Here is a 22,105-nt window from a genome sequence, read left to right on the forward strand (position 1 = left end):
TGTGGCCATAGATAGTCTCAGAACATCCACCCAGACAAGATACCGACAAGACACTAACACCCTTCAATCCTGCTAAGTGACTTCTATGCTTTCACCAATTCTTGCTTTATCCTGCCTCTAGTGTGACCTCCGTATGGATGAGATTTACTGAGATACCACTTATAGGATTGTTCCTGCTTTTTGACAATGCCCGGTTATTTAGAGCAAACCTCCGTTTCCTCAGACCATCTCCCATTCAGCCAACCGACGCCCAAATCCTCTAACGGTCTCTCCCCAGCAACCACTTACACTGAGACTTCCCGGGTCCCTGTGTTCTCTCTTACTACAGCTGGTCGTAAAGCCACTGGTCCGGCCACAGGGGTGCGCCTGGTGGGCTGTGGCCATAGAACGTTGATGCATCTTCAGCGTGGAATTGAGGTTCTAAGATCTTGGTTTTGGTTACTTGCTTCTTGCCTCTGACCACCGAGCACCTTCTTTGTCCAGAACCCCTGGTGTCTCAGGCCACCCACACCATCAGAAGCCCTGAGAAACTCCTCGCTGTGTTCATCGTGGCACCCCACTCACCTGTATTAGGGGTGATCTCCCAAAGCCCAGTCACGGAGCTAAGCCTCCACAAGCTAAACTCTGGGCTGGAACTTGGGGGGATAGCTTTGCCCCCACATTATTTTAACTACCCACCAGGTACATCACAGGGTGTGGAGACTGCTTTCCTCTCTGTGCCTTCTGGAAGCTTCTATCTGTGGGGAATACAAAGCAGGCACATTCGAACCAACCCAGAGCCACAGACCAACTACGCCATACATCAACTTGTTCTTATCAGAAATCAGCAGGACACTCTAACCAAAGGGTAATTATTTATTAATGGTTACTCGAAACCTGGGCTTTCCACAAGTAATTTCAAAAGCACACAGGGCCATTCATTTTAAGTGGTTTCCAGACTTTGGTAGATGGAATACTCTTTTGTGCCGGCCAAGGCATCAATGCAGGGATGCTAACCAGAGTAACTATAGAAACTATACTATCTCAGCACAGCCTTGGAAATCTCTGGACAATCGTTCACAGGAAGGAAACATCCAGGCAATAGAAAACCATCTGGTCTCTATAGCTTGCACCCTTGAACAGCTTGTAAAGGAAGCAAATTAAGCCTCACAACAAAAATCTGGCAGATGATAAGCCGAAGATTTCTACCTTTATCAGTCGGCTGCTATAGACCAAGATCAATACACAAAAGAGAAGGAGAACCGTCAGACTCTGGCACCTCTGGCAGAAATGAAAAGATGGGCAGAAGCAACTTGAAATAGAAACTGATTATAGTTAACGCTGTCCCCAAACACTGCTCGCAAGAAATCTATTTATTTTCTTTACAGATGACGGGAAATCCAAACAGAATAAAATTACACGGGATGTTGCAAAGCAAAGCATTTCTGTGGGTGCTCCCGGTTCAGATGGAAGCAGAATGAAAGTAGAGCCCGAGAGGCAAGTCTATTCCTCTGTGATGTCAAAGGCGATTTTGTAGATCTGAAGGTAAGGACCAGTCTAAAGATGATTTCAACCCAAGCCTGGCAGTGGAATAAGAGACATTTCGGAGTCACCCTCAGCTCAAGGCACAGAGAAGCCCTCCCTCCTTATTTCTGCTTGCTTTGTCTCTCCAGATTCACCTCTTAGGAGCCCCCCACACTTTTGAGCTCATAGCTTGACTTGGGCAAACGACAGCATCATGATGAGTCACAGCGGGCTCAAGGCTCTCAGAAACAGAGCGGCTTTGCATGGGTGTGCCAGACGGCCACTCAGGTCCCCAGGCTCGTCTGCAAACCAAACAACCTAGCCAGTGATGGCCCACCTTCGCTCACGACTTCTACACGGCCGAGCGGTTTTTCCTGTGCTTTTCAGGTCTCTGAAATCTGAAGTGTTGGCAACAGAATTGTAATAATACTCTTTACCAAACTGGGCATTTACATTTTTCCAAAGTCCTTGTAGCACCATTTCATGCATATTCACGCGCATGCTTGTGTGTATGCAACTATCTCACCAAAAAAAGTCTTACCAACGCAGAAAGTAATAAAGAGAGAATGCATCCCCGTTTCCGGCCTTCCGACCCCAGCACCCAGAGGTGGCCGCTGTTACTAGCTTTGTGTGAATCTTTCCCTGCTCATCACTTTTTAAAAAAACATAGTGTGCACCTTCTGCACACTTTTGCTCTTTCGCTTTACGGCTTTAAGGCTGTGATGGACGGCATCCTCACTGGTCCATGGCGGGTGTAGATGGCTTTTCCTTATGGAAAGCTGCAGTTTTGCACAAAGGTAGTCTCTTTTATCCATGCACTGCCCTACGCCCTTCCAATGACAGAGTGGCACTAAACATCTGTGAGCGTGAAAAAAAAACGACAATGCCTTAGCAGGCTTGTGACTGTCCTTTTTTTTTTTTTTCTGATCTTTAAGCCGTATGGCTACATGTGGGTGGTTTCATGTGTCTGAGGCTCTTGACTTCTCCCAAACATAACCCCAGGGGCGCCCCCGACTTAGTGAGCTGACGTTCGTAACAAATTGAGAGATGGCACCTAGTTTCAAATGCAAGAATTGTAGACATTTTAAATAAGTTCTTCCTATTTTTACCCCTACATTTAGTTGAACGCTGAATCCTACCATTTCTTGCTTTTGAAGTTTCCTAAGTGAATCGGTTCCCTTCCCGTCTCGTCTCTCCTGCCAGCTCAGTCAGGTTCTGTCTCTTATCTGGGTTTCTGGAACATCCAACTTGGCCTCTCTAGACCTTTCTTGCCTCCCTTTAATCGGCCAGCCTGTCGATCTCTGTTAACACTCCATTCACCTGACATTATTTCCCGACTTAGCCCCTTCCCAGATGTCCCACTGGCCTCAGAATCAAGAAAGTCCTTCTCAGTATAACTTGCACGGTCCTTTGCTTTCTGTTTCGACCTCATATTTTGCCTTTACCCACCTCATAGCCCATCGTCCAGGCAGGAAATGGAACAGCCCCGCTCTCTCCCCCGTCTCCGCACCCGCCACGGCCTGAACCTGGATCAGCCTTGCTCTCTCTTCACCCTCCCCACAAACCCCGGTGACTCCAGCTATGTCCGGAGCGGCTGCGTCACCAAGAAACTCAGGACGCTCCAACTTTGGGGCTTCACTGAGTCCAGTCTCTTTCAAAGAGCTGTACCTAATTTTATAATTTTTAAATGTATTTTTATTTATTTTTGAGAGAGGGGAGACACAGAGTGTGAGCGAGAGAGGAACAGAGAGAGAAGGAGACACAGAATCTGAAACAGACTCCAGGCTCTGAGCTGTCAGCACAGAGCCCGACATGGGGCTCGAACTCACGAACGGTGAGGTCAGACCTGAGCCAAAGTCAGGCGCTTCACTAACTGAGCCACCCAGGTGCCCCTGTACCTAATTTTAAATTAATATATATTTTTAAACTTTTTTCTTGAAGAGGGCTCACCAAATGTTATAAACTGCAGGCCCCACAAGCCTGCGTCCTCCCTTGTTGGTCGCTGAAGAGCTTTGCCAAGTTAGGCCTAATCTGCACTTCCCTCGTCTTCCTGGACCTTTCTCTCCCATAAAACCTCAGTGGTCTCCTTCACATAATTCCAGAACCTACTCATCTACGGATCAGCACATTGAGAATTTCCCCTTGGGTGGATCTCATTTTGTTCCTTCCTCCCTCCTCCTTACACACTGGTAACCTCTGTCTATCCGCCTGCATAGGACCCGATCTTCCGCACTTTCTCCAACATTGGCTGATTTAGTATTCTGGGCAGATCCCAGGCACATCCTGTTGGCTGGTTCTTCCAACTCATTGATAAAGATTTTTAATAAACTCAGTCCTCACAGAAGCCCCTGGGACATTCTTCTAAACCCCTTCCAGCAGCCAGATCTGTTGCTGTTTATTTATCAATCCCACTACCTCTGGATTATGGCTTTGGAGCCAGTTTTCAATCGGCACTGGAATTCTCCTATTGCAGCCAATTTGAACTTGTTTTGCAAGTAAAATTCCCTGAGACGTTTTTATCAAGTGCTTTAGTCGAGTCAAAATAAGTAACATCTGCTGTGTTCCCCTCAACCATTCATTTGGGTGATGTGTGTGTGTGTGTGTGTGTATGTGTGTAGGCGCATGGGCACATGCATACATTTCCCTTCAAGAAGCAAGCTATTAAGTTTGTCTGGCGGTATTTGTCCCCAGGAAACCCACGCTGTGATGGGTCCTGGATTTTGTTGGTGTGGGGCTAGTTAATTTCCATCGGTTGGGTTTTCCCTTCTCCTAATGTTTGTCATCTACTGTAAATGATTATTTTAGCTGATCAATGAAGCTGAGCATATAGGACTATATTTCACAAGATCACCTCTTCATTCGAGGACCTCGGGCGGTGGGGGGGGGTCATTCTCTGCTCCCAGCTGATTCTAATCAAAGCGAACCCCATTCACAGGCTGCACCCGGCCGGCTCCAGGCGCTGGCGCCCATTACCTCATTGAGCAAGAGGACTTGGTGCATGGGAAGAAGACTCTCATTTCCTCCACTTTCCCACAGCTGGATGCCAGCCTCCCTATGGTAAATCTTCCTGCTTTACATGCGCCTCAGGACCTCCTCAGCCCCTCTCTTCAACCGCTGTGTATGTGGTCCCTACCTGACAAAGATTCTCTCCCTCAGCAAACTTCCGTCAGGTTCCCCTGAGCTCTTTTCCCAAACAGTTCTCACCCTGGCCTTCCCCACAGAGCCTGATTTTAGCATGAGTCCTGCTAAGTCAGTTTAGAGAGAATCTTCCCCTTCCAGATCTGATGTCCCACGGTATTGGATCAAATTCTTGATCAGAGGTGTCTGATTACCCTGAGTTGCCATTAGCAAGAACCCTGTTGTCTGTTTAGCCAGAATGCCTGCTCTACCTGAGGTCTCCTCCTGGTGAGTTTCCATCCACGGATGCCACCCTGTTCCTTGGCTTCTTGCTGGTATGATTTGGGGAACTGAACCCAGTCCTACACTGAGGTCTCTTTCCTGCTATCGCTATACTTCCTAGGACCCAGAGGCAGAGTTAATTTCTGCAATAGTCCTCAGGCTCCTTACGGTTCAGAGGCTTTGTGGAGGGGTGGTGATCAAGGAGGAGCAGAGAAAGGGAACGGAAGCTGAATATTGGAAACTTAAGATAATTTATACTAGTAGTGATCTGAGGAAGATGGAGGAAATAAAAGGAAAAATAAGAGATTGCACAAAGGTGAGCAGGTAATGGTCAAGAGCTTCAGAGAAACGAGGATTTTGCTAAGAAGGCTCTGCGATGGTGGCAGGAAGTCTCTGAACTGAAAGATGGAGGCACTCTGAATACTGAAAGTTTTCACTGAGTTCTGCATATTTCCATTCCTAGAGTCCCAAGGTCCGTTTCCTGAGCCAGTTCTGACGCAGTATTTAGCACTTCCCGTCCCTTACAAACATGCCGGGAGAGAAGCCGAGCCCCTCCAGGAAACAGGCCCTTCTTAGCTTCTAGTCTGTTCTCTAAAATCACAAGAGAAGCCATCCTGACCCACAACACTGGCTTCTGACTGACAGCTGTCACCCAAAGGATAACCCTGATGTTTTTCTGTGAGTGTCTAAGGAAGAAAATTTGTAATACGTTTGTCGGTCGGCTAATGCCACCTCTCTTCTGGTTTTCTGGTTAAACGTTAAAGGAGTATCATGAAATTCTACGTGAGAGTATAATAATAATGTGAGGGTCATTAAAATATCACTACTCCTTTAGGCTGGAGAGCCCTCACAACCACCTAAATACTATTCCTCCGTGTATTCGGCACGCATGTATCGAGTTGGGTGGTATTCGGTCTGGCGTTGTACTAGACTGCAGGAAAGCTCCCCTCAGTCTGTTATCTGCCTCGAATTTCCCTCTCCACTGTCTGTTCCTCCCCATCCTGCTCTCCCTTCTGTACCTCTGCAGCTCCCACACCTGTGGTCATCACCTTCCTGATGAAAAAGTAAACATGAGTCCCCAGCAAGAGCATGAAGACCGGCCCGGCCATTCATCAGGCTGGAAGAACAGAGGCAGCCGAAGAGTTTGCAGGAAACGATATTTCTCCCAAGGACATCCTGGAGCCCCACCAAGTCGTAACAACCCCTTCTTTGAGTGATTACTGCTTTTGAACCCACAGAGACACTTGTTTCTCTGAAGTCATAGACTGGAGGAACCGTTGCTGTTTGAAATGGCATCAGTTAGAATGAAACCTCCCCCCTTTTGCCTGGAGGACCCAGTGGCTTGTGGACACAGAGAAGCAGTCAGGATTTACAAACCAGGTGCAGAACTTCAGATAAGGGCAGAGCCTTCCATAGCTACCTTCACTGTATTGTTTCCACGGAAACACTTTTCGGTCCAGACCTGCTATTGACCTTCACCTTGCACTGCTTTGTTCTGAGCCCTATCGAAACACTGCTTCTTTCAGATTACATTTGGACTCCATCATTGCCTCTTATTTTCTTGTTTGTTTGGTGAGACATTCCCCAGAGTGCTTCCGCCTCATCTCATTAGATCAATAAACCCAAATGTCTCAGTTTGTTCCTTGTCGTCTTAAGCTCGTGGGACTGGGACACTGAGCACCTCATGTTTATTCTGCCACAAGCAGAACACATTTCCCCAGAGGTTGGCAGAACAGCGACAAAATTCATCCCTTACACATAGGGACAGTTCTATACTTCTTTTCCAGGCATTTAGAAACTAGAACTTCTGCCTTTGTTAGGGATATTCACTCGTGAAATAGGACATTTAAGTTATACAAATCTTGAAGTCAAGGAGCCAAGATCCATCCATACTTTCAGGCAAAGTTGGAAATAATTACCCTAGACTGAGGATCACATTTTTTATTTTTACTGTAAAAGGGCAGATAGTAAATTAAATCTCTGAGGCTGGGTCACATCTAGTTAACTCTGCTGTGTAGCACAGATGCAGCTGGAGACAATGTGTAAATGAAGGAGTGTGACCATGTTCCAATAAAACTTTATTTACCACAACAAACAGTGGGCCAGGTAGGGCTCAAGGGCCATACTTTCTGATCCCGGTCTTAGACCATGTTGATGAAATAGAATCACAGTTTGTGAGTTTGCTAATTGTCTTCGCCATTGAGGATATATGTGTCAAATATTACATGAGTGCCTAACGAAGGTGGATTGAAATCTGAAGAATTTTAAGAGGCCCTGGAAAAGGATGTATTATATAGTTGTAATGAAGGACCGAGAAAATTAACATATGTTTGGTACCTACACTGTGCTTTGTACTTTATGTAAAATGACAAAACTTCATAGGGTTACCTAGTAGGTATTTAAGTCTCCATTTTGTATGTAACGGAATCTAGTCCAGAGGAATTATGAAGATTTCCTAGAATCATTAAGCTGTTAAATGGTGGCATCAAAATGCAAAACTGAGTCCACCTTACTCTGAAGCTGGTCTTTCTCAAAAACACCCTGTGAGAATTTAAGCAAGTCAACTCTCCTTTGCCCTTCTCTCTTCTTTCTTATTTTTCCAGAGCCAGAACATTGTATTTTCCCGTGTACATTTAATCAGAGATTTCTCTGGTGACTCTTAGTAAAAGAAGCATTTTATAAAGGGGGTGAGCCACCCACTTCCTACTGAAAGAGCTTCCTGATGGCATTTTCCCCAGAACCAATGAGAAAGGACAAGAATCTACTGAAGATGAAATTCCAAAAAGGTTGCAAAGCTCTATCCGTGAAGCCAGCCGATGGAACACGAGCGACAATATCCCCAGCTAATCAACAGGACACAAAGGCACAAGCTGGCCCATGATTGCAGGGATTCTGATGCTAAAGGGGTTGGGTCTTCACACGCAAGCCCCAGAGTTGTGCCCTCCCCCTACGTTCATAAGCTGGAACCCTAGCCCCCACTGTGATGGTAATTGAATGTGAGCCTTCCGGAGGTGCCTAGGTTTAGATGAGACCATGAGGGTGGGGCTCCCATAATGGCATTAGCATCCTTACGGGAGGTGACACAGGAGAGCTTGCTTCCTCACTCTGCACACAGGCAGTAAGGAGAGGCCATGTGTGGACCTAGAAGGTGGTGACCGTCTGCAGCCCAAGGAGAGAACTCTAACCAGACACGGACCCTTCTGGCACCTCGATCTTGGACTTCCAACGTCAATAATTGAGAGCAATAATTCCTGTTGCTGAGGCTCCGCAGTCTGTGGTATTCCATTATGGCCACCCATGCTAAGATACGCCTCAAGGAGAAAACATGTATGAACAAAAATCTTTGGAATTACTTGATCTCTTCAGAAAGTTCCATCTGAAGAAGAACTCTGCAGCATCTGAAGACCCCACACTTCATTCAGTTTTGAGACCTGGATAAAAATAAGCCGTATTGGCAGAGCTTTGCCCTTCGCATCCTCGGACGATAGAATAGACTAGAACAGGCTGTGTCTTGTCTTGTTCTACCTCTTGTAGAACTATTACTTCCTTATCTCCCCCATAGCAGCCAACAATTAGCAGCCTGACTTCATAAATTGCATAGGTGACTTACATGCCCACTGTAGGAAGTGCTGAGAGTCTAGCTTCCTGAAAGTGTGCACCGGCAGTGATTACGACCCCGTCACGATGCACCTTAATGCCATTTTACTTCCTTTGGTGAGGAGAGTGGGAGAGGAGGCAGCTGATGGAGAGGGAAACTGAGTTTCAGACTGTGGTTCATGAAACCCTAAGAAGAAGACCCACGGTGTGAGGCCAATCACAGCACGCGGCTAAGATAGGCTGCCTGGGTTTGCACGTAGCCTGTCTTTGGTCTAAGCAAGCCCCATCACGGTCAGTTTTGTAAGTTATTTCTTGCTACCTCTGTATCCCCCTCACCCACTCAGTCTCACCACAGCGAGACCCAGCAAGTCCATTGCCACACGAGTCCCAGGAGTCAGCCACACTTAAAATGCTCATATCTGGGTTATTCATCTGCCCTCGGTTCCCGGAGAAGTCATTGACTGTTCTGGAGAAGTTCTAAGTGGCCACTCTGTTCAAAAAACAGGCTAGAGCTAGGTCTTCCCTTCTGATGTGTGGGGACAGCTTTCGTGATACTCTCAGGAGGCAGAAGCTTCTGTCTTTGCTTTGCCATTTGGTTCAGGTGTCAGATAAACCATCAGAAAGCAGACCAGGGACCCAGCGCACTCATTTTGCAGGAGAAGAAACTCCAGACCAAGGTGTAGGAAAGGTCCCAGGTGTCTCATTCACTGACTCTTCCAGTGTGGGGTCGATCGCCAAGCCTGACCTGGACCTGAGTATTCACCCAGGAAAATGGGGATCAGAGTATCTACCATTGGGGCTCTGGTGAAAACAAATGTCCTATGGGAATTCTTTTTTTTTTTAAGCTCTTATTTTTGAGAGAGAAGGTTAGACAGAGTGTAAGTAGGGGAGGGACAGAGAGAGAGAGGGAGACACAGAATCTGAAACAGGCCTCAGGCTCTGAGCTGTCAGCACAGAGCCCAACACGGGGCTTGAACTCACGAACAGCGAGATCATGACCTGAGCTGAAGACAGATGCTTAACCGACTGAGCCACCCAGGTGCCCCTAAGGAATCCTTACATCTTTCCTTTTTCTGAGCAAAATGATGGTGAAGGGGGCCACCAGACTAGGTTCCAAAGGCATTTATCATGAGAGCATCTCAATTCACAAACTTCATTTCACTGGAAAGCTCTTTGGAAGCACACAGCGGAGTCCAGAGAAGACGATGCTCAGGAAAGGCAGTTACAGAGAAGGCCCTTGGCTGACACATCTATCTGTCTGTGGAAGCCTGGCACCCTGGTGGGCCCTGTCACTCTGACGTTTAACAATGTGTGCGGAAACACATGGGGCCAAAGCCTTGGATTTGAACACCTACTGTGCTGGCCTCTACTCAGCTAATTTAATTTCCCAGGCAAGTTAATTCCTTTGCCCTCCCTTTTACCTGACTGGTAAGATATGGGTGGTATGATAGCAATTTTTATGTGTCAGCTTGGCTGGGCCAAGGCGCCCACTTCTGCAGTGAAACATTCTGGGTGTTTCTGTGAGGGTAGTTTGGGGTGAGATTTACATTTACAGTGGACTTTGAGTAAAGCAGTTCGACCTCCATAATGACGGTGGGCCTCGCCTACTCAGTTGAAGCCTGACTAGAACAAAACACTGACCTCCTCTAAGCAAGAGGGAATTCTCCAGCAGACAGCCTTCAGACTTCATCTACAAAGTCAGCTCTTCCTGGCTCTATAGCTGAGGGCCTTTGGACTCCAACTGCAGTTCTTTTCTGAACCTCTAGCTTGCCAGCTTTTGGACTAGATACACACACACACACACACACACACACACGCTATTGGTTCCGTTTCTCTGGAGAACGTTGGCCGATACAGATGGTAATGCCCACCTTGAAATATTGTTTTGAGGGATCAACAAAAATGATTGGTAATACCAAGCACTCAGTAAATATTCTACTTTTGTTATTATAAGGAAGGTAAAAAGAGAGGGCAGATTTCCTGCCATGGCTTCTAGTTTGGCAAAAATTATGCCACATCTTATTGTATTTGTGTGTCAAGAGGATGGCATCATAGACCCAAAGATCTTCTTGTAGACCCAATGGGTCTAAACTTCCAGCAGAGTTAAAGTTGCTGCTTATATTTGCTTCCCGTTAGGATTTATCCAATTCATTAGAACCTGTGGGGCCCGGAGGAGTGACTCTAAGATCTTGCTGTCTGTAGTCCACACCAAAGTTTAGGGCACAGCATAGAGATGGCCTCTTCCCTTGTTCCTCAACGGCAATCTCATGAATGTGTGATTACGTGGAATTAGGGTAGAAGCCCTCTTCGAGGCTGTCTGTTAGAATAATTAGAAGATGGGGGTGCCTGGGTGGCTCAGTCGATTAAGCGTCCAACTCTTGGTTTCGGCTCAGGTCATGGTCTCCTGTTTCATGAGTATGAGCCTCGCATCAGGGCTCTGTGGAGCCTGCTTGGGATTCTCTCTCTGTCTTCCTTTCTCTTTGCCCCTCCTCCGCTTGCTCTCTCTGACTCTCTCGAAATGAATAAATAACCTTTAAAAAAAACACTGGAGGATGATGTGCACACTTGAGAATAACAATACACCTACGGCACGTGATACCGGGTTGGCACTAGAGGTGGGACAAATCCCAGTGGAAACCCCTTTATGTGTCATCTGAGCACAACTTAGAGACGCAGGCTTCTCCTTTATACTAACCTTCCTGGGAGGGGCAGCAAGGAGCCACTGAGGATGAATTAAAAAGGTAAGGTCCATGGTTAATGGATGTCTTCAGGTTGAAGGAAACTCTGAAGCTCCTGTCATTAAAACGTCAGCCTTTGGGGAAAACCCACCTGAGGCATTAGGAGGAGAAGCGTGCAGCATGCAGGTTAATGAGACCAGAGCAGAATTCAGCTCTCCCCGCTCTCAGCCCTTCACTGTGACCATGGAAATGAATTTCCTCCTTCAACCACAGAAAACAAAATGATTGGATTTCTCAAAGTCTTGCAGAGGTGTAACTTGCATTCAGAAGAAGCTGTATATTTAACTCTGTTCCTCACCTGACCCAGGGGGACGAAAATGAACTCAATAAAACTGGCCCACGACCCTGCAGACAGGGCTCTGAGGCTCCTCCCTGCCCTATAATCGTGCTGCTGCAGCAGATAAAGGGACCGCAGAGCCTGCACAGCACGGCTGCACACAGAACCAGAGCCTCCTCACTGCCTCCCCTCCCGTAATTAATCTTCTCTGCTTTCCACCACCCTCTGCAGTGGTCATCGTTTGGCTGGGACTTCCCCCTTTTGTTATTACCATCGCTGTCTTTGTTTTTGGAAAAGGGAGTGAAAAAAAAAAAAAAAGCCATCCATGGCTCATAGAGCCTACATGGAGGGCGGCTATGTTTGGAATACACCCGTCACATGTAAAATTCATGTGGCTCTCTTCCTCTACCAACCTGAGCCTCATTCCTATCCCTAAGGAACTTAGGAAATGCAATGCCAACCTGTATTCATTCTAAGATTATAGTTCCAGGATTTTTCCTTCTGAATAACTAAGATCACTCGCTAACGAGTGGAATACTTTTCTAAAGACACCGAAAGCATCATGCGTGTTTAGATATTCCATGTCTGTGCCGAAAGAAGACAATATTTCTGAACTCCGTTACCCTTCGCTGATGCAGTTGTCATGGAAACCATAATATTAAGCCAGGGGAGTCACTTCCTTCCACATTACATAATATTATCTAATGCTTAGTTACTCCTGAACAAACGGGTTTATTCAGGAGCTTTTTGTCCATGTAATCAACCATATCTGCCTTGATTTGATTAAACAAGTTTCAGCGGCATGAAATCAGCTATTGCGATGCACCCCGCTGCCCGTTACTTGTCCAGAAAATGGCACGCCCCGCATTTGCCGGAAAGGCTGCATGTAGGAGGTTGGGGAAGAGGGTCTGTATTTCACCAATGACACAGGCGTGGCTACGGATTGAAGTGACAAAGGTTAAAAGGACACGAAGTTAGAAACTGGAGCAGAAGTGTTTAAGATCAAATTAACGATAGTTTTGAACGCCTTTTTTTTTTTTTGGTTTTGGTTTTTCTTCTACCAAAAGGGGAGATGGCACAGATTCTCTGCAAGAGTCTGTATGTGACATCTTTCGAGGAAAAAATATGTTTGCTATCGAAATTCTTGTTCCAGGTGAGAACATTATTCTCCATATTAGCAGAGGGCTTTCGTGAGTACTATCGATTTACGTGTTATGTGTGGGACCGTAATGGATGACCATTCGCAATGACCTTGAGGCTCCTTTCTTTCTAGTGATGGCAACGAACAGCCCTTTATTCCTCTTCTGGTTCATTTTAACACAACTTTGGGTTATTTTGCAATGAGTGGCAATAATAGATCGAATAAATACCCAGACATAAATAACGCTTGTTGAAACAAATTTCTTGATGGAGCAATGAAACTTGCTCTTGCCCATGGGTCAGTCTACTGTCTACACATAGCAAAATCTGGAGGAACTTATTTTCCCCTCCTTCCCTCTCCTGCTTCTCCCTCCCTCCCGCTTCCCCTCTCTCCTTCTCTCTCTTCTTTCTTTCTTTCTTTCTTTTTTTCTTTCTTTCTTTCTTTCTTTCTTTCTTTCTTTCTTTCTTTGTCTTTCTGTCTTTCTTTCCTTCTTACTTTTTCTTTCTTCCTCTTTTTAAAATACTGCTTTAGCTACATGTTAACTGCATTTATTGAGAAATGAATTGAATCCCTAGGCTAGCATTTTAAAAACATTTTACTAAATATTTGTAAATAGCTCTACAACCTATTTGTGAGATTCTGATATGTTCTCCCCAAGTATATTCTTAATAAAGACATAATGATAAAGTGCATAGTTATTTTAGGAAAAAAGAGATAAGCCAAAAGTCTATGAAAACCACTCAGAACTCCTACCACCCAAAAAGAAGGATTTGTGCTATGTTTGTGCACATGGAGATAGCATTTAATCAGAATTTCTGCAGTAATACCTTTCATTTTGATTTGGTCCATAACTCCTTTCTGCTTGTATTTTCTTGAATCTGTCATGTTCTGCACTGTCATCTCATGTCATTTCATGGTCTTAACTTGTTTTGCATGTAATCCTTGGGCTTTACATTTGCAAAAAATCAATGTTGACTTTTCCTACTATTCTAGAAGCTTCATTTCCCTGCAATGTTCTCGCTCTCTCTTTCTCTCCTCCATTTGCTATTTCTATCAACCCTGGGCCAGCCAGCACGTGGCTGTTAATATCCGGCTTCCTTTGATCATGGTGGTCTTCCTCTCTCTGGCTTCCTCCTCACCCTCTGGGCATCATGCCCTCCTACCCCCTTACCTCTTACTATGAGATGCAGTTCAGGCATCATATTCTGGACAGAGTCTCCAGTTCACGACACTCAACCCCACCCATGCACCAGGGAGTTTTCCCCTCCTTGCATCTGGCTCTGGACCCTAAGATGTGCATCATTCTATCACAGCACCTATACAATATGAATTTTTCAGTTGTGGATGAGTCTCTCTCCATTTATTTATTAAACAAATCCTGATGGGGCCTCAGTCTGTACCAGTCTAGGACAGCGGGCCAGCAGCGGTGAGTAAGACCAACATGGTGTAGTCTCTGAAGTTCACCAGCTGCGTCTTGAATTTCTTAGCAAAATGTCTCACCCAAAGCAGACCCCTCCTATTTGTTTGATTGGTTTTTGAAACTACCAGTTTTGTTACATGCATTTCCTAAATTTTAGAAAAGAAAAATAGAACTTAACAGGAAAAAAAAAACCTTATCTGTACTCTCACTTAGCTACGGGTTCAAGTCACATTTTTATGTACACATTTTCCAAGCAGCATTTTGTTAGACATGATGCAAATGTCCTTTTCAAATGGGGCCTTAGGACATGTGACTTTTGTGCTTGAACATCTTGCAGGCATGGCCATCATAATTCAGATGGCTTCCTGTCACATAGGCACAAATGTCTCTGAATGAGGGGACATTCCAGCAGATCAGGACTCTTCAGCCATTCGTGCCTCGGGTCTGACTCTATATTTTTTCATAACTTCACTATAGTGAAGTCTTTGCTGACTTATCCACTCATCTGGAAACAAGAGCAAGAAAGGACATAGCAACTCAGTTCCCTGAAGACGGAGGGCTCAATTTCAAGAAACAGACCACGATTCATCTTTGTCTATGGTTTCTGATCTGAAAGTTCCCATTTGCAGTTAACTGGCATCTGTGAGTCACATAAACCTTTTTTTTCGGGACATCTGATTCTATACTCCAAAGATTTGCATACAAATATGTCTTAGAATGTAATGCTGGGAGTCAAACTACCTTGACTTTCAAATGTTGGTCCTGCACTTGGGGAAACATGTGGACAATGAAATCTCTCTTTAATGTCTCAGTTTTCTTTTCTATAAAATGAGGGCAATAATGGAAGACTGAATGAAGTGCATGTGTATAAAAAACCTTCAGGCTAGTGCATGGCACTTAGAAAGCATTCAACAGACATTAATGTTATAGCTTCTGTCTCTTTACACACCCACACACACACACTCATAACTCAAGCACACAAAGATCACAGACTTCCCCTTTTCGGAAATTTGTCTTTTCTCCTTAGAGTAATGCAATGCTAATTGCTTTTGTGGTTTGTACACCCTTACTTTCTTTTTTTTAATTTATATACTTATTTTTTAATTTACATACAAGTTAGTTAGCGTATAGTGCCAAAATGATTTCAGGAATAGATTCAGTGATTCATCCCTTATGTATAACACCCAGTGCTCATCCCAGCAAGTGCCCTCCTTAATGCCCATCCCCCACTTAGCCCATCCCCCGCCACCTCCCTTCCAGCAACTGTATTTTGTTCTCTGTATTGTTTGTTCTCTGTATTAGGAGTCTTTTATGTGTTGGCCTCCTCCTTGTTTTTATATTATTTTTGCTTCCCTTCCCTTATGTTCATCTGTTTTGTATCTTAAATTACCCATTGTATCATATGATCTCACTCATACGATATTTGTCTTTCTTTGACTGCCTAATTTTGCTTAGCATAACACCCTCTAGTTCTATACATGTACTTGCAAATGGAAAAATTTCATTCTTTTTGATTGCAGAGTAATTCTTCATTGTGTATGAGTGTGTGTGTATACGTATATATATATATATAAATATTATATACACAGCTTCTTTATCCATTCATCTGTCAATGGACATTTGGACTCTTTCCATACCTTGGCTATTGTCAATAGTGCTGGTATAACCATTGAGGTGCATGTGCCCCTTTGAAATAGCACACCTGTACCCCTTGGACAAATACCTAGTAGTGCAATTGCTGGGTCATAGGGTAGCTCTATTTTTAATTTTTTGAGGAACCTCCATACTGCTTTCCAGAGCGGCTGCACCAGTTTGCGTTCCCAGCAGCCGTGCAAAAGGGTTCCCCTTTTTCTGCATCCTCGTTGTCTGCATTGTTAATTTTAGCCATTCTTACTGGTATACACCCCTACTTTCTAATATAATGCTTCCATTGGCTTGATATCTCATTAGCTTATTCTTTTTGATTCCATAATTTGTCTTGTAGTATGTGATTTCTTCTGCTTTAAGCCTCAATATTCACTGCACTTAGAATTTTTCATAGGCTCTACATCACCATTGTTCAGTCATACAATCACATGGGACAAAATTTTGGCCCCTAGTAGTTGAAAATGATTCTCTGACACATATATGATCAATTTTATTTGGGAAGCTGAGTTGAAACCATTTCATAAAATGGAATTTCATGTGGAGAATTGCAAAGTAAGATTGTAAAAAGTAGTAGACATTATCGCCATTACCTTGATTCCCTTTGATTGTTCAGACCTTTGTAATTGAGTTCAGTTGGGAAACATGTTATGCTCACAACCACCACCGTATTTGACATCTTCAAGTCACAGGGTGGAACGATCTAGTCTTCATATGCTCCAATAGGAAACCCAAAAGTTAGATAAGAAACAAAGCTCATTCTTCAAAATGTGAGGGTTCTGAGTTAAAAAAAAGCCTCTAGCAACCAATCCACGTGGATCAAATGGAAAAGATGAAGCATATGAAAGCCAGATCAAGGGAGACTGCTATTTAAATTCTTCTTTTATTGGGGCACCTGGATGGTTCAGTAGGTTAAGCATCTGACTCTTGATTTCGACACAGGTCATAATCTCATGGTTCATGAGATGGAGCCCCACGTCAGGCTCCGTGCTAGCAGTATGGAGCCTGCTTGGGATTTTCTCTCTCCTTCTTTCTCTCTGTCTCTCCCTCACTCTCTCTGCCTCTCAAAATGAATAAAATAAATGTAAAAAAAGTAAATTCTTTTTTGATCTATCCCTTGCTACAATTCCAACAGCTTCTTTATGCGTTTCATTAAAGGAAGGCTGTTCGTTTATTTAGCTATTAACAAATCAGGAAATCTTGCTGAAATATTTGCATTAGCATAACACTATGCTTGGTGGATAAGGCTAATCCAGCCCAGTACACTTTCTTTTGTAGCAATAATAGCAGGGCTTGGGGGAGAAAGAATATGTGCGTGCACGCATAGATTTTGTGGACGAATCCTACTCTTCTGCACTTGGATGCCTCAACTTATCTAAATATCTGTTGAATGTTTTCATAAGCTTACTTTTAAGGTAAATGGTCTGTATGATTTTATTGCCTACCATATTTATTTATTCTTAAAACAATTCCTTCTGTGCGTATACACTTAGGTTTGATGTTTTATGATTTGAATCCACATCTAGTGTTTGAAGTAATTAGGACTGACCATTCCCACTTTATAGAGAGGGCAGCCAGAAGAAGCTCGGACAACTGAAGTCACACAGCTAAGTCCAGCAATGAGTAAGTCAGGGACACTTGGCTTTTTAATGAAAGCTAGAGAATCTGACCCCAGGAAAATGTGCAACACCTAAACTTTACATATTACTTCTGGAACTGTAGTCTCCCCCAAAAGGGCTTTGGGAAGTCCTGGAAGTCCAGTTTGAGAATCCCTATAATAAATTAAAGACCTACGATCTATCCCAGTTCCCCTAGATCCACCTGCAGCAAATCTGGCCCCACGCCACCACAATCCAATATCTAAAGTCATGTTGAAGCTGTCCATGTTTGTCTACAGCATTTTCAAAAATGATATCTTCACTCATCTCTTGTTGAATTTCCAGGCTAAGACATAACTTTTCATCTGCTTCATTCATAGGACAATTCCTTAACCCTTGAATCATTTTGGATCTTCTCTGGACCTGACCTGCAGCAACATGCACAGAAAATTCCATGAAGATTCCTCCAAAGGATGCCTGGAGTTCCCCTGGTGATTCTAGACAGCAGCACATTAAGTCCATGTCTTCTTAGCATGAGAAATTCATTTAACCTTTAGATATTTCTTCTTGGACCCATTAACCTTTTGTGTGACCATCACTAATTGTTGCACCCGATGTACTACTAGCTGACCTCATACTTAATGATCCTCTTACTTGAACGTAGATGCTAAAACCCTAAATAAACTATTAACTGGTTGAATTTAATGGCATATTAAAAGAGTGATCAAGTCATTTTTCTTTGTGACCAAGTTGGGTTTATTCTAGGAAAGCAAACACTGGGCAAAAATAATAATGTAATTGACTGAAATTAATGAATTAAAGGAGGAAGTTCATGTGATCCTTTTAAGTCATGCTGAAAAGCATTTCATAAAATCCGGTACCCATCCATGATGAAAATGTGCAGCAAGCTAAGAATGAAAGCAAAATATTAGAGATACATATTTGCAATGGGACCCCTGGGTGGCTCAGTCGGTTGAGCGTCCAACTCAATTGCAGCTCAGGTCGTAATCCCAGGTTGTGGGATCAAGCCCCGTGTCAGGCTCCACACTCAGCAGGGGACAGACTTTGTTTTTGCTTACAATCAAATTGTCTACCCTACGAAATGCATTGACCTTTCCACTGTTCCGTTTTCATCCGGTCCTGTGGGGTGAGTGCTAATACTGGCCTCCCTCCCTGGGGTCGCAGAGCTAGTAAGATCTGAGCCCCGCTGTGACCTTTGTCTGTCTGACTCCCGAGCCTCAGGCTTCATCACCATCCCATGTCCTCCTGGCAGGGTTCGAAGATGGAAAAGTACACGAAGGACAGCTACTCCAAAAGTAATCAAGATTATCAAAAGCAGGCAGCAGGCACCAAAGTTTCCTAACCATTTCTCCTGTGTCTCTCTCCTGAAAAGAAAAAAAAAACAGAGGCTGGGCAATTCCTTTAAAAATCAGAACTCTTGCCCTAATTGAGAAAAGCTTTTATTAAGGGTGCCTAGGCGGCTCAGTCAGTTAAACATCCAGCTTCAGCTCAGGTCACGATCTCTAAGTGCTTGGGTTCGGGACCCCACATGGGGCTCTGTGCTAACCCCACATGGGGCTCAGAGCCTGGAGCCTGCTTCAGATTCTGTGTCTCCTTCTCTCTGCCCCTCCCCTGCTCATGCTCTGCTGATCAAAAATGAATGAAAATTGAAAAAATACTTTTAAGGATTAAAATAATTATTAAAATAACAGAACTAAAACAACAGGAAAATGCCAATGAGCAGTGCATCCCCACTGGAATTACTACTCATGGAACTCAAGCCAAGGATATGCTTTTATTTTTCTTTCTAAGACTTCATGTGTCCATGGAAGGCTTGTTTTTCTAAAAAAAAAAAATAATAATAATAAGTGGGGGATTTATGTGCCATCTCATAGAGGTAGTGGCAAGCCTAACAAGGGCACTGCTCTGACACATGTCACATAATCAGATGCAGGAACGGAGGACACCCGAGCCTGGCCACCTTTGCTTCTGTCCGGCTCATCAACATTTATTCTCAATCTTTTAATCGAAATCACATCAAATGAAAAGAAGAAAAGACATAAATATTTTGTCCACTACCTCTTAATTTTTCAAAATAGAGTTGGCTTCACTGTCCCGAGTTAATTCAGCTGCACTCCTTTTAAAGCACCATTGAGTTTTTCGCTTGGTGTGTGATTAATTTATGCTTCCTTTTCTTCTACTGGTAGAAATCTCTGTGTAGGTTAGCATCTTTTGTAAGGTCTTTAATAAAGAAGCTGCATCACCAAAAGCTGGTATTTATAAACCAGGCTTCGAAGCAGTCTGAGAACTCCAGAGCTATAATTCAGGGAAAAAAATATATGTTTTCTGTAATATATTGAAATGTGGAATGAATATTATGGAAACATCATGAAAATAACGTGGTACAGACCTCTGACTTCAGCGTGGGTCTTTGTGAGGTATAACTTATTAATATTAACCACCATAGATTATCATTATAATGTGCTAGCATTATTTTTTCTGTTCATTTTAAAATACATGGTTTTAGGAGCACCCAGGTAGGACTCAGTCACTTAAGCATCTGACTCTTGGTTTTGGCTCAAGTCATGATCTCATGGTTCGTGAGTTCGGGCTCTGTGCTGTCAGTGCAGAGCCTGCTTGGGATTCTCTCTCTTTCCCCTCTCTCTGGCCCTCCCCCGCTTGTACTCTTTCTACCTCTCAAAATAAATAAATAAACCTTAAAAATAAATTAATTAAATTAAATACATGGTTTTAATTTCACACCAGACTATCATGCTGAGGAGACTTATGTCTAAATACCTTCTGAAGTTAAATAAGAAATTTTGAATTGTTTCCAAAACATCTTTCTTCTGTAGATCATGTTGGCATGCTGGTGGCAGAATGTATCCTACGTGACTCCTTGGGTTTGAGGACGTGTCCCAGGTCCTAGTGTAAAAGGAAGACTGCCTTGTCTGGTTACTGCTCTAGTTTGTGACACTAAGAACCTCGGAACTTAGAACACTAAGAACACTAAGAACAGGTCAAGTAAGGAGCCCAGACCAGGATGGGGTGAGTAGCAGCCTTATGAGCAACCTTTCCCAGCTTCCTGGTTTATCTCAGAACACAGATGCAAATTCCCTCCCTCAAATGGATTTCCTAAAACTCAAGATTCAGGTGGGTTTGAAAGAGAGTTTCAAAAATACACTGGGACCCACTGTGTCTTCTCAGACCGGCTCACTCATTCTGAGCTGAACTCAGCCAGAGAAAAACACGGTTGTCTCTGAATATGCTCATAAACATGACAGTGGCTTTGACAGGAAGGATGCGCTCCACGGTGCCCCCAGCTCTGCGGGGAGTACACGTTCTTGCAAACGCTTTGTTGCCTGACCTTGACTGCCGGATGTTGCCCTCTGACACAAGTACGACGCAGAGCTCCAGAGATGCTCATGTTTGGCATCAACCTTGATATTTAGAAGTTCACATGAACAGATGTCTCATTGTCAACTCGCCGAGCTGGGCCGTGCGGGAGACACGCTGCTGTGGCACGCCAGGCCTCCGGGAGACATGTAATGTTTCCGTGCATGGTGTCCTGGCATGGACCTCAGACGGCAGTCTCATCTGTCAGAGGGCTGAGCAAAAATGACTCAGCATTACTATCCAGGCTATTGTCACCATTGTCATCATCATGGTCATCGTCATCGTCATCTCCATTAATATTAATCAGACACCTGATATGAGCCAAAAGCCTTAGAACAGATACAATAAGGTGCTTAGATATACACTGCACAGAACACAACATTCTCCTCCCTGGCAAATGAGAGCAAAGAGATAAAGAACTAGACCTTACTTAGAGTTCTTTCTGGATGCCAGGCTCTGTGCTGGGGAGCGTGTGGCATCCATGCCTTCTGCGTAGGAGGAGTTGAACCAGCAAAAGTCTCTTTAAAATTTTTAAATGTTTAGTTATTATTTTGAGAGACAGAGAGAGAGAGAGAGAGAGCACTATAGGGAAGGAGCATAGAGAGGGAGACACAGAAGCTGAAGCAGGCTCCAGGCTCTGAGCTGTCAGCACAGCCTGACATGGGGCTGGAACTCATGAACCATGAGATCATGACCTGAGCCAAAGTCGGCCACTTAACCGACTGAGCCACCCAGGCGCCCCATGGCCAGCAAAATTCTCAAGAGTTACACAGGAAATTCTTGGCACCCACATGCATTCCAAATGGAGGGTCTGTTTTCAATTCAAACTTTATAAAATAAGTCACTTATCTGACATAAAGGTCTGGAATGGGGCTCTTTCCAGGACCACAAGCCAGTACCATGATCAAGAGAATGTGATTAAGAAGAAGGCAGGAGCTGTCCTCAGCCTCTGGGGTATAAGTCCCAGCTCTGACCTGGACCTGTCGGTCTCGCCTCCATGTCTCACAGAGCCTGTTGAAGATGGGGTGATGGCAGGGCCATTCCATACCGTTGTTGTGACACGTAAGTGAGGATCCCAGGAAGCCACATGGATTTGCACATAATGGTAGTGCCTGTTCTTAGAAAGCAGAGTCAGGACACAGGACGTATAGAGCAGCCTGCGAGATGGTGCGGTCATAGCACCGTCTGACACAGAGAGAGGCTTTTCCTGGGACAAGTAATTAGCAGTACGTGGTGTTTAGCAGGGCATATTGGAGGTGGCAACCCTCCTTCAAAATCCAATTGATAAAGATGGTATCTGTGCACACACGGAGCCTAGGCTGGCAGCAGAAGCTTTGATCTTAGCACATGGTGCCTGAGCCCAGACAGGCAGGGCCAAGAATAGCCTTGGGA

The 22,105-nt window shown here is 44.3% G+C and overlaps 1 long non-coding RNA gene across 1 annotated transcript; it reads right to left on the reverse strand.

The window, feature by feature from the left end:
• Positions 1 to 18,545: 18,545 nt before the first annotated feature.
• On the reverse strand, positions 18,546 to 20,240 carry LOC144226923 (uncharacterized). The gene is made up of 3 exons (XR_013333780.1): positions 20,117 to 20,240; positions 19,397 to 19,633; positions 18,546 to 18,702 (listed from the first exon to the last, which is right to left on the reverse strand). It is a non-coding gene; the product is annotated as an uncharacterized LOC144226923 (long non-coding RNA).
• Positions 20,241 to 22,105: the final 1,865 nt, after the last annotated feature.

The sequence above is a fragment of the Crocuta crocuta genome, unplaced genomic scaffold, assembly GCF_008692635.1.
Source record: "Crocuta crocuta isolate KB4526 unplaced genomic scaffold, BGI_CrCroc_1.0 scaffold32, whole genome shotgun sequence".
Taxonomy (NCBI): domain Eukaryota; kingdom Metazoa; phylum Chordata; class Mammalia; order Carnivora; family Hyaenidae; genus Crocuta; species Crocuta crocuta.